At 41.5% G+C, this 9,720-nt stretch overlaps 1 long non-coding RNA gene across 1 annotated transcript; it reads right to left on the bottom strand.

Moving 5' to 3' along the window:
* Positions 1–5,119: 5,119 nt before the first annotated feature.
* Positions 5,120–9,199, bottom strand: LOC141002320 (uncharacterized). Its single transcript, XR_012179627.1, has 3 exons — positions 9,022–9,199; positions 7,744–7,836; positions 5,120–5,606 (listed from the first exon to the last, which is right to left on the bottom strand). It is a non-coding gene; the product is annotated as an uncharacterized lncRNA (long non-coding RNA).
* Between the last annotated feature and the right edge of the window lie 521 nt (positions 9,200–9,720).

The raw sequence follows: 9,720 nt of genomic DNA, 5'->3' as shown, positions 1-9,720 counted from the left end.
CTGTAGAGTAATGATTACTTTCACTAAAATAAAATCAGTATGATACAGATTAAAATGATGAAAACATCAAATATATAGTATTTTACAAATAGTTGTAAATGTACAGCAAATTACTGACTACTGAGTTACATTTGTATTACAGTTAACACTGTTATTTTACAGGTGCGTACCACTAAATTACAGTAATCTGATGACCACTACCTGTAAAGTTAGTTAAATACAGTAATTCTACAGGAACATGCCGCTAAATTACAGGAATCTGAACACCGAATAAGCTGTCAAGTTGCAGTTAAATACAGTAATTTTACAGTATACAGCTGATATTTCACAATAATTTACTGTTAAAAAACAGTAACTTGCTGTGAAAGTAATGCAGCTAGTAGCCAGTAATGTCATGAGTTACACGCTGGCAGTGACGTGGTGTGGATGTATATTCCTTAAAAACTCCTTTTGGAAACACGTTATATTACTTCAACACTGGTCCAAACCTGATATCCTGACAAAAGTTTGGAAAATTCAACACTGCAAAAAAGCTGAAACGTTCTCATTTGTCCTGTTTTTGCATTTTGCAGCGTTCTGTCTGACTGCAGAAATAATAAAACACCAGAATAAAAACTCTGGTCCACAGTCTATTATCAGCTGCTCCATTGATGCTCCACCGTCCGGGGCCCATTCATAATCTGCTTGGCCTCAATAATATCCAGTCACATTCAAACAGATGAACAAACTGGCCGTTAAAACATTTCTCACTGATGCTGCTGCAGTAGTGAGAAATGTAATAAACTGCTGATATTAAACAATCAGCCTGCTGTGAGCGGCTGCAGCTCCCTTCATCATCGTCGTCCTCCTCTCGCCTCAGTTTGACGTGAGGTGCAGCTTCAGTTAAATTATCCCGTCACCTGACAGCCTGATTACTGTATTTAGACGTGAACAGTGAACAGAAGTAATGAGGAGGTATTTCCACTGGAGCATTATAGATAATGTATAGTACAGCTTCCTTGTCTGTTTAAAGAGGAGCCTTCTGTACGATGAGCATCTTCTCTTTATTCTATTTTTACACAGAGGAGGCACAGCAGCATCCAATTAAACCAACTTCTCAATTAAAATGCTAGGAATTCATTTTGTGCCGTCACAAGTAATAATGACAGTAATATCCTGCCTCATAGGAGGGTAAATTGCTTTACAGCGTCTTTGTATCTGGAAATCCTTTCAATCGGACCTCATTTATTGTGATTCATCCTCTCACAGGTCCCCATGGCAACATGTCTGCTCTTGAGGCACGATCAAAATGTAATTTCAAGTCTTCACACGAAGCCACACATTTTTGTTTTTTATTATTAGAATCAAACGTCACGTTAAAGAGCGAATATGAACATCTGCTGCACAGAAAACCTCAAACGGGGAATATAAAATAAACGTAATGAAACGGACACACAACAAAATACACTCTAATATTTATTTCTTTATTTTTCAATTTATCTTCTCAAATATTGACTCATGTCTTTAATAAAAACTGGATTACTGCCAACCTATGAGTGTAAAAACAGTGTGAACACAGCTGGTTAAAGCAGCTGATATTGTGTCCAAAGCCTCACACATCTTATTCCTCTGAGCCCGATGGACCCAACTGCACTTCACCCTTAAGCCTAAAGACTTTAACTGACCTCACCTGTGTGACATCATCAGTGTGCAGGTGTGTGTGAAAGCAAAAGAAGGAGACAGAAGGAAAAGCCCAGGTGTAAACAACACAGTGATGGATGAATTCAGTTTTTTTTATGCACATGGACTCATTGTCACAGCTAACGGAGCCATCGTTCATGTTTAGTAGTAACACCAGAGCTTTTCCTGCTATATGAGGTCAGAACTTCCTCTACAGGACAGCAGTTTGGACCCAGACGTGCAGCGGGACAGAACGGGTGAGGCTGATATTTCATACAAATATCTGTAAGATTTAAAGGACATTGTCAACAAAAGCAACCAAACATAGTCGCGTAAAGTTTTGTTTTCAAGGTGTGAAGGTTTCATGGTTGCAGTTCACTGCATTAAACATTCTGGTTATTACATTTTGACAGATTTTAATGTGTGTTTGCACATTTGTTGTGTAAAGGATAATGCCCAGCGAGGTGTCCATGATCAGGAATTAATGAATCAAATCAATTTTATTCATATAACCCTGATTCACAATCACATTGCCTCGGTGGGCTTTACAATCTTTACAGTGAGCGACATCCTCTGTCCTTGAACCGTTGACTCAAGTGAGGAAAAACTATTGAGAGAAAAAACCCTTGTAACAGGAGAAAGAAAAAAGATGGAAGAAACCTCAGGAATGGACGACGTACAGGCTTATCCCACGGTCACATGCCAAAGGAAAAAACATCCAGACGATTTGCGTATATTTTCGTGTGTTTTTGCGATCAAAATATAAAGTTTTTCACGAGCAGGACCTCCGTTTCACTGGCAACACCTGAGAGTTTGACTGAAAGCTGAAACAATCATTACAGTCCCATCAGGTTCTGTAATGGAAACTAAATTACAGTAATCTGATGGCCATTACCTGTGAAGTTACAGTAAAATGCTGTAATACTAACATGAACATCGAGCTTCATCCCGGCTCTTCAGAAACCTCTGGGTGACGTCGCTGTTTTCACACTCAAAGCTTTCATCAGTGACACTCTGGATATTTTCTAAGGTCAGTTTATTATTTTCATATCGTGCTTGGATAAGATTCTCAGCAGGGTCACGTCAGCTGGATGCTAACGTGTATTAATCTACTGATGATGATGATGTCTTTTGCACACACAGTCGTTGATTGATCGGTTCAGCTCGGAGGTGAAACTGGCTCGAAGGAAACGAACTGAAGTAACAACCGGTACATACTCTCACCCCCGGCTTCCTCTTCTTCTTCATTTCCCACCTGTCTGGCAGCAACACGACTGCACCTGCAGCTCCCGACACCTTCCTGTCTCCTCGCAGCTGCCTCTCCACACGCTGGCAGTGAGAGGTGGTGAGAATAGACGACTGTGGGCTGTTTTTAATGAGGCTTTTCTTTCTTCATGCATCACACAGACAAACTGCATGTGGATCATTTACTAGATGGAACAGAAGCATGTGTGATAGTTGTCTTTTGTGTTTCTGTCCGACTGTTGTAGCGCGACAAGCTGCATTGGAAATGTAATGTGTGGTGAAAGCAGCAGTGTTTCTATCAGACACACACTGAGTGGGAGAGACTATAGTCTGCTTCAAACTGTGATGAAGAGACAAACACAGATTTATAGAAACAATCCACGCGGTCACTTGGACCCAGTTTTCATTCATGAGTCTTAACAAACGGACAATCACGCCTCTTTATTACAGTAAATATAATTACATGTGATTTACAGCTCACTGCTGTCAGGACATGAAGACATCTCCATCACTCAAAGCCACAACAAACACAAAAACAACATTAACTTTATTTGCTGGCTGTCTTCTCTGGACCAACATGTCGGCTCCAGTCTCCTACTAAATAACGTCTGCAGTCTTCTGTTGGCATCAAATTTTAAACAAATACAGACAGAAAATATCTGGTATGAAGGACAAGTGTCTTCCTGTATAGTGAATTAACAAGCACACAGGCTAAACTAAAAGTTAAAGGTCTATCAACACGTTTATGTCGACAAATCATTTTTTAATCTGCTTCTACAGAGCTTGTAGAAAGGTGCAGAATTAAAGTATCTCTTCTCTTTAAAAACATTATTATGATTGTGAATCAATACCTTTTTGAAGTTTGTCGGGTTGTTGGAGCCGTTAACTGTCAACAAAAATACATTTCCAAGCAAATAATAAGGAAACAATAACCTTAAAGGAACAGTTCACCCCAAAATTAAATCTCATTATCTCATGTCTGGAGAACAGTGTTGCAGCCGTCTGAGTCCAGACAAACAGTATTTTCCAAAGTTTGAGCGTATTTAGTGAGAACTTCCCTCACTCAGCAGCAGAAGATGGACGTCTCTGTTGCTTCCATCGTGAACCTCTGTGACGTCTCTGTGTGGGTGAAGCCTCACTCAGGTGGCATCTTGGTGAATAATCAGCTGATTTAACTGGCGGTACCATCACCAGCCATCTGGGCCGTGAGGAATTGATGCTACATATGTTATTTTATAGTTGAACAGATTGTACACAGTCAGAGGTTATTCTGAGAGGGAGATAAAAACCTAAATAGCGTGACTGTGACACTGTTGGATGCAGAATCAGGGCTGCAGGAGTCACTCCAGTGTTGTGTCAAGCTGCCGTGATTCAAGATGGAGCTTCTCACAAACACCTGGTGCAACATAAACCTGCAGCTCCAGACTGTGGAGATGATTCTGTTGGATTCTTCAGAACAAACAAAAGCAGATGCTCGTATAGTTGCATTTGGAGAAACTGTATAAACTTTGTGAACCACTTTGTACAACACGTTCACAGCTATCTGGGCCTTCTTGTTAAATTCGGCGAACATTATACATGAAGATATTCATTTGTGTAAAAAAAACTTTGTTCCAGTAAAGTAGGTGTATATTTGCATACAGAGCGGGGAAGTGAGATCCGACATGGTTCTGAATACCTCCTGCAGTACTGGTTTGATCATTTGTTCCTAATCGGATGCAAATACAGAAAAACAAACAATGATTTGACTGCTCTCACCGACCCGAGGTTTCCTCCTGGGTTTTGTTTAACTTTCTGTGTCAAAATCCTGCTTCAGTCTCGGAGTGGGTCAGAGCCGCCTGTGGTTCAGCAGAGTCTCATTATTCTGTGTTTACTGACCAGTTTCTGCAGAAAGAGGAGGAGCGAGGTTAAGCTGCAGGGTTTAGAAGAAGCAGCGGTGACATCCTCCTCCACACAGGAAGCTAAATGATTTTGTAGTGAAAAGAAGCAATTTATCAGCGGTGGAGAGAAAAGTAGCTGCAAACACTGACCGACTGACGGGGGATTAATCACGCAGGCTCGCAGCTGCTGGGTTGGAGTCCATTTTAAGGAAACTGTGTTTTTGAAAAAGTGTTTGTGTTGAGTAATAAAACCAGAAGATATGAGAGTGATATAAGCAGTATGTGGTCTGCTGTGACTGTGTAGAGATAATTAACATTTCAGACAGACAACAGAAGAAATTTGCTCTTTTTATTTTACTGAAATTCTGTGAAAACATGAATAAATGATCTGTTGCACCTTCGTCAGCAGAGTCTTTAATATCATCCAGACTGATCAGTTCCTCTGTTGGGGAATTGGTGATCAGGCTTTCATTGTCTCTGCCGACTGGGTCTGCTCTCTCTCCGCTGGATGAAGGAAAGAAAACTGAGAGCTGGAAGTTTGTGGGAGTCCGATTAAGTCAAGGTTCAGGTGTCTGGGGTTTAAATGTTTGTGTGCTTGTGTGTTGGGGTGAGATTGTTTGGTAAAGGTGGCGAGCTGACCAGGATGTGTTTGATTCTGTGTGTTTTTTATGTTTGTCTCGTCATTACGGAGCTCCCACTTTCCCCTCCAGCTCTCAGTTTACTTTCAGGATCCACAATCTTCTTTCTGCAGCACATCGACCTCCCGTGTCGGACGGGGAATCAGGGCCGGCTCTTCAGCGCTCATCCTGCCGTCCTTTTGTGCTGCGGAGAGACAGAACCTTGGGTTTAATTTGATTTGATTTTACCAGAATTTCATTAAAAGAAAATAATGAACAGAAATGTACTATTACTAAAGAACGTTTAATTCAATTCCCTCTTTTCTACATTTTAGTAAACTTATACCTGATCAGTTATGATGATATAAAATAAAACTTTCATCCTGTTCACCATCTGTGGTTCTCTGCTGTTGTGGGTACGTCGGTGCATATTTGATTAGATAATACGTTTCAGATTGTCTGATTGTAATTTAATCAACTGGAGAAGTTAAAATGGTGAAGCTGAGCAGTCCTGTGTTATAGCACGATACAAATCTTCATCAAAATGCGCAATTTTCAGTGTTTTTAGCTCAGATAGCCAAAGGGGATTCACTCAGCTCATACCGTCACCTACACTTCTCTTTTCATGGGATTTGTTGACAGCAGTAAAAGTATAAAACGATGCCAGCTGTCTCCTCTAAACCTCTAAACTCTGAACAGAAGAGATTTGAGGATTTGTGGGTGTTTGTATCAGATTCCTGCTTCAGTCTCAGAGCCGGTCGGCGCTGCTGCCTGCTGCTGCCGGTTCAGCAGAGTCTCATTATTCTGTGTTTACTGACCAGTTTCTCCAGAAAGAGGAGGAGCGAGGTTAAGCTGCAGGGTTTAACAGAGAGCCGCAGCAGCAGCAGCATCCTCCACCTCCACACACATGAAGTTCGATTATTTTTTGTTGTGAAATGAAGCAAATTATCAGCAGTGCTGCACATTGGACGTGAGCTGAGCTGCAACCAAATTTCATGCTGACCAACTGACAGGGAATGGATTACACAGGCTAACAGCTGCTGGGTTGGAGTCCATTGTTAGGAAACACACAAACACTTGATGGGCATTTTCTCGGATGCTGCAGGTCTGAGCGGAGACGTCCTCACTGTTGACGCTCTCGGTCATGTAGGAGGTGACGTTTAACACCGTCTGACCTGAAATCACCCCTCCGGATGGGAACAGTCCAGCTGTGCATACTACTGAAGCCCTCATTATACAGACAGAGGTGTGACATGCACAAGAACAGGATGAAACAGGATGAAAGAGAATAAAGAAGCATGTCTAGGAACAGAGCTCTGAGTCCTCCAGTGTAATGGACTGTCAGATCTGAGTCCACTTCAGTGAGAAAGTGTTGTGTCCTCAGGGGAGACGGTGAAGCTGTTTCCAGTCCTTTGATTTGTGAGTAAGAGGGATTATCAGGGGGAATCACTGAAAGGTTAATGTGCCCTGCCTTTGTAAGTGTCTGTCTTTTAAATTGCATAAATGCTCTGTCATTGCCACTGGGAGCGAGACAGTCGCTGAGACTGAAGACAGCAGTGACAGACTTCAAAAACAGGCCAGGATAAAATGGCAGCAGTTAATGTTTCTGCTGATGCTTTTTTCATTTGTACGTGTCACACAAACTACAAAACTGGATGTTTTTAACGAGACATTTGGACAATTTCCAGCTGTGTTTGAGGTAAACAACACCAGATATTTTTGACAGGAAGTCAAGTCATTTGCAGTCGTGTTAGTGGCAACAAAACCAGTTGTTTTTAACGAAACCTCAGGATAATTTCCTGCCGGCAGCAAGACTGAATGTTTTACTGAAACATCTGGACAATTTCAAGCCGTGTGAAGTCGGGTCATCTGCAGCCGAGTGAGTGAATGTTCCTAACCCCAACCCAATATTTTAAGACGAAGCGTGATCTTTTCCGAACCCTAACCAAGTAGTTTAACATAACCAGAACCAGAACATAAGCACAGTGGTGTCATACCACGAAATTTAAAGTTTTAACTTATCTTCGGTTCTTGCAGAATCGTTCTTTGCCAACACTTGTTCAAAGCTTAATGTTTTCGAAAGTGCAAAAGAACAGATCCTTCTCAAGGGAGCCACTACTGAAGTGATTTATCATTTCATGTTTTAGTTTTTAAAATGAAAAATAGAGAAGTGTTGCAGAGACACGGCTCGGAGAGAAGCTGGAGGCTCCTGAATGTTTTTTATGATTAATGCTGGTTTCATTATGTTTCAGAATCCGTTCTTAAGTTAAGCGCAGTGTTCCAGCAGCAGCCTCAGAAGGGCTCGTTGATCTGGACTCTTGGATCGTTGGTACCTGACCCACCTGTCGCCTGGCCTCATGCTGTGGTGCTGGATTTCTCCGGCTGCGCCTCGCCTCTCACCGCAGCCCGGATCTTCTGCACCACGAACCTGCAGGCTGAGGAACAACAAGAGACTGTGGTTAGAAGCTCTGAGTACTTTTCTTTACAGGACGTCCTGCAGCGGCCAATCAAATGTGTTCAAGGTGGTCGACGTTGGTCGACGTTGCTGCAGGAGGGATTCGGACCAATATTCTCAAAGAAAGTTTAAGTTCAACTCAGGCTGCTGAGGTTGAATCCAGTGAATGATTTTCCCTACAGGGATCAATGAGGGAAAACTTAATTTAAACTTACGACAAGGAACTTTTATCCGGTTATGAAACAATCTAAATTTAATAGTGAAGCCTCGATACGACCTGCATAATCAAACGAGACCATCAGCGAGAGGATCGGCTCTGACTTCGGGTTTTGACTTGGAAGTTTCCATCTGAGGATAAATAAATCATTGACGAGGACGTGAGCACATTCTTCAGATGTGACTGAATAAAGCGATCAGAGCTGATTGTTCTCTGGCAGCCGGACGTCTTCGGGGAGATTAACTGTAGTTTTAATCAGTGAGATGATCCAGTTTCAGGACAGACTTCATTATCATCTGGCAGAGATATGTGAGGATATGATGAAATGAGGAGATTTATTAATTATTAGATGGACCAGATTTAGACTTTGTTGTCTTGATTCACAGCTCACAGATTTGTTGTCATTTTCCTGTCAAATATATCAAATCTAAATCAATCCTGGTATTTTCATTGTAATAGATTACTGTGGATCCAGTTTTTAATCTGTTTGTTTCACCTCTGCTACTCCTCTTTATCAGAATCAGAATTCCTTTATCGTCATCGCACACAAGTACAATATAACTGAGCAGTCGTCTGACGGTGCAAGAGAGAGATTGCTATAATAATAAAGGTCGCCTGAGGCACGAACTGTCATAAAAGCAGCTGCTCTGTGTCCCTCAGGAGCTCAGTGCCTCCCGACAGATAAATGCTGAGTCATTCTGACAGCAGACGAAAACAAATCTCTCCGTCTGTCTTTGTTCCTTTAACTGTCCGAACAGGATTTACTGCTCTGGTTCTGAAACTTTCAAAGAAACTAAAAAGACTGTAAATTGACGGTTGATGTTGCTGAGCGGCTGCTATGACCTCACATCTTCCTCCTGCTTGATCCAAACATTTTTATCATTGTTGGCTCGAACACACAATTTGAACTTTTGCTCAAACTTTTTTTTAAAAACAGCGAAGACTCACCGTTGATGATCAGTCACACCATTTCTCTGAGGTTTACTGAGCCGTGGCTCAGATTACAAGCTGTTTCCTCGGTGAAGAATCAGGAGCAAAGCTGTTTTTAAATGTGTGTGTTAACGCTCAGCTGTCATCTGAAACTGGATCTCTTCTTCTTCCTCAACAACAAGTTGAACCCTCCTCTGGCAGAGCCGACCCTCCCCTGCTGCTCTGAGAGGTGAACACAGGAGGCGTCTTCCCTCTTCTTCCTGGTTTTACTGGAGTTTCTGTGTCCTGCTGCCGTCGATATGTGAAGACAGCAGCAACCCTGACTCTTAAAAGTTAAAGGGTTGTTTGATTATCAGCGGGTTTATGTAGTTTTTCTTTTTTGCTGAAGGGACGGTTGAGTCTCTTTTTTAGGAAATCAGTGGAACATATTTGTATTTTATTTTAATGTCATAATTCAAACTATAAATCCAAATAGAAAATTAAAAGAGATCAAATTTAAAAGGTTGTTATTTTACCACAGTTCTCAATAATCAGGTTGTAAGTGAACTTAAAAAGTAAACATTAACAAAGTGAATACCAAACCAAAGGTCAGGCATTATCAATAACCTGCAAACACACGTGAGTGTAATCCCAAAATTCACACGAGCTGCCGTCACTCAAAACAAGAGAACAAACTGAAGACTGAGTCGTTATTGATCCTTTTCACACATGAATCCC

Source organism: Pagrus major, chromosome 9, assembly GCF_040436345.1.
Source record: "Pagrus major chromosome 9, Pma_NU_1.0".
NCBI classification, from domain to species: Eukaryota; Metazoa; Chordata; class Actinopteri; order Spariformes; family Sparidae; genus Pagrus; species Pagrus major.
The sequence above is the reverse complement of the archived record's forward strand: the minus strand, read 5'-3'. Positions and strand labels throughout refer to the sequence as shown.